The sequence below is a fragment of the Myotis davidii genome, unplaced genomic scaffold, assembly GCF_000327345.1.
Source record: "Myotis davidii unplaced genomic scaffold, ASM32734v1 scaffold415, whole genome shotgun sequence".
Lineage (NCBI taxonomy): Eukaryota > Metazoa > Chordata > Mammalia > Chiroptera > Vespertilionidae > Myotis > Myotis davidii.
In genome coordinates this window covers 3,802,591-3,805,883 of record NW_006287951.1, presented here as the reverse complement: position 1 = coordinate 3,805,883, position 3,293 = coordinate 3,802,591, and the positions used below count along the sequence as shown (strand labels likewise).

General features: G+C 35.3%; 1 protein-coding gene across 9 annotated transcripts in view; it reads left to right on the top strand.

Moving 5' to 3' along the window:
* Positions 1-3,293, top strand: part of STAG1 (stromal antigen 1) — a 336,264-nt gene that overhangs the window by 252,954 nt on the left and 80,017 nt on the right. The gene's annotated exons all lie outside the window — the stretch shown is intronic.

The window sequence follows — 3,293 nt, the reverse complement described above, 5'->3', positions numbered from 1 at the left end:
GCGGCTGAAAGCTGGTTTCTGGGGTTTTGTTTAGCTTCTATATTTGTTACAATGTTTCAAACTGCAAGCTCAGAGGCCGGCAAGGCAGGCCGGGAATGTTGGAGTCCTCCGTCACTGAAGCAAGCAAGCCTCATGTTCGCTTTAAGCTGCCTGACTGCCGGCCACCATCTTGGCTGGCAGTTAATTTGCATATCACCCTGATTAGCCAATGGGAAGGGTAGCGGTTGTACGCTAATTACCATGTTTCTCTTTTATTAGATAGGATAGGATATGCAGGTGTGGATCAACACTGAATATAGAAAATATTTTAAACTATTTTTAAACTATTACAGTATTGCAATACTGCATACTTATTGTTTCTTTGTGTTTTTCTTGTTTTTTACTGTAATTTTAAATTAAATTATTTAAACAGTTTGTGAAAGTTGTCAAGGGTTAAAACTATTCTATCTTGTTTGAAATTATATTATTTAATGAGAAAGAAAAATATTTGAGTAATATTACTTTTATAAGCTCTATAGCAATATTACCCAAATAATTTTGTAATTAATATTCATAATATATTATCTGTCAATGTGTTTGCACAGGTGAACTTTGATTTGTGCACTAACATGCTTTTTGTTATTACAATTGTATTTTCTATTACTATTATGACACTGGGGAATGACAAGCTAAACCTAAAGAGCACCTGACTGAATAAGCTACTTGGCTTAGAAATGAGTGGGAATAGAGTAGTAAAGAAAGTGGAAAAAATCTAGAAATTTGGGACTCTTAACAGATTTCGTATCGCTCAGGAGTTTTCTCGTGTTTCGCACGCCATCTATTAAGGACTGCTCACGAGTGTTCTCATTTTTCACGCCCATGGAAAAAGAAGCGAATCTAGATACTTATGTAAATTTTGTTTGGTCCCTCTTCATAGAGGAAAATGTTTTACGCAGTACCATACGTTTAAAAAGTACTAGGAACTTTAATTGTTTTTGTAAATAAAAATGTTAAAATTTTTGAAAAACAACACCTAAAGTGCATTATGATGATTTAAATAATGTGCAGTTTGCCCAAAAACGTGCGGTCCCTGGCGTATGTCTTAGAGATTTCTATGCGGTATGCAATGTGTTAATTTTACTTTGGTTAAAGTATTTTTGGTTTGTGTTGGAATGTCTTGGAAGAAAAGAAAAGGTTTTATTAACTGCTCAAATTTGAAAGTGCTGGAGAAACTGTAGGAATAGAGAGAGGGACAGTCAGCATATATGAAAAATAAAATTCGAGATAAATAAGTGAGTCAGTTGAATGAGTTGGGGTTAGGTCAAAATGGAACAGAAAAATAGTGGAGTTACCAATTTGTTTAAAGTAAATTGGGTATGAATAGAGCAAGAATAAAGTCAGAAACAAAGCTAGCTGGAGAGTTGCATTTGAGTAAAGGATATGTTTAAGAACAGTGTTTTAAATATGTATACAAATTACCTGGGGTATTGTTAAAATGCCAGTTCTGATTCAGTAGCTCTGGGGTGGGGTCTGAGGTACTGCATTTCTATCAAGCTCTCCTAGGTGATTTTTATGCTTCTGGTCAAGGAACCACACTTTGTAGTAAGGGTTTAAATCATTGTTTTCTTTAAAAGCAAGTATATGTTGTGGGTAAAATACTTAACGATTGTGAATATTTAAGATAAAACATTAAATACTCAGTAAATGTCATTCTTGTGATAGACCATTTCAAACTATACCCTTAGCCTCCTTAGGATTTAGAGGAACAGGATTCAAAGAATTATGCAGCAATTCAATGCGTATGAAAATTTGACTTTAATAGTAACAACAGATTCAAAAATTGATATGGATGAGACATGCAAATACTATTTAAATTATTTGCTGAAAAGTTTAGGGAATATGATGATCTAGGTTTATGTCTTAGAGATGAAAATGTTTTAGATCTCTGAAAGCCCAAAGACTTTTTTTTCTTTTTAATATATTAAAAGGCATAAGTACAGTAGTTTTATGCAGTTTTGTTTTTTATTTAAAGTTATAATTTGTAACATATATTGCTCCTTTATTTTTAGATGGTATTACTGTATCCTGTTTTTACTGTTGTTTACTAAAGTGTGTTACAAGAACATTAAAATACATTTCCTAGTTCTCCTCTATGGCATTCTTGTCAGCTGCATAAGCAATTGCAAATCATATTTAAGTGTTTCTAATTGATTCATGATCATAAAATTGTCTTGTATGATCTCCTATGTTTCACAAGAAACATTCTTTGTTAAAATCTCTTTTCTTATTCTGTTATACTAGTGTACACCCATCACTGCCATCTAATCAGGAGACCTGGTGTGTGTGGTGTGTGTGTGTGTGTCTGGATATGGCTATCATGAGGCATTTAAAGAACCAGAATGTGAGATTTGAAATGCAGTGTAAATGAAGTATAGAATTATGAAGGTCATATGAAGCAGAACTTTAAATTGATCATCAAAATGCACATTGAAGTTAAGAATAATAGTGGAATTGGCATGTGAGGAAGAAAACCAACTCATGCCAAATGTGCCAAGCTATCAAATAGACAACCAGTAGATCTATAAAGCTCTACATTTTGGGGACATTACTCATGAGAAAACCAAGTACGAGCACATATAACTGAAATAAGAGTTATATAAAATAGTACTTATCGCCAGAACCGGTTTGGCTCAGTGGATAGAGCGTTGGTCTGCCGACTGAGGGGTCCCGGGTTCGATTCCGGTCAGGGGCGTGTACCTTGGTTGCGGGCATATCCCCAGTGGGGGGTGTGCAGGAGGCAGCTGATCGATGTTTCTCTCTCATCGATGTTTCTAGCTCTCTATCTCTCTCCCTTCCTCTCTGTAAAAAATCAATAAAATAATATTTTTTAAAAAATAGTACTTATCTTTCGATGTGCTATGTACTCTTCTACCTTGTTCCAATTTTTGAAACTTTGGTCTCAATGCATTAAATTAGTTTAACAGACAATGAATGGGTTGCAATATGTAGCTTGGAAAACACTTATCTACAAAGTGGTTTAGTGCCGGGAGCCGGTCCATCCTTGCTGTTTCAAGGGACCTGGCATATATGGCATACTGTTCTTAATATGTTTGCTCACCTTCTTGGCACTATGTGTTTTAACCAAGGTCACCTCTCCGAGAAAGGTTGTTTCCCCAGGTAGAGATTTTCCCCTGAAGTTAGGGAGGGAATGAAACCCCTTCACTAAGTGCCAGGCGGGTAGTTAATCACTTTAACTACAAACAATCACCCTTAAGCTACATAATCTTTACTCCCTGGAATGGAGATAAGAAACG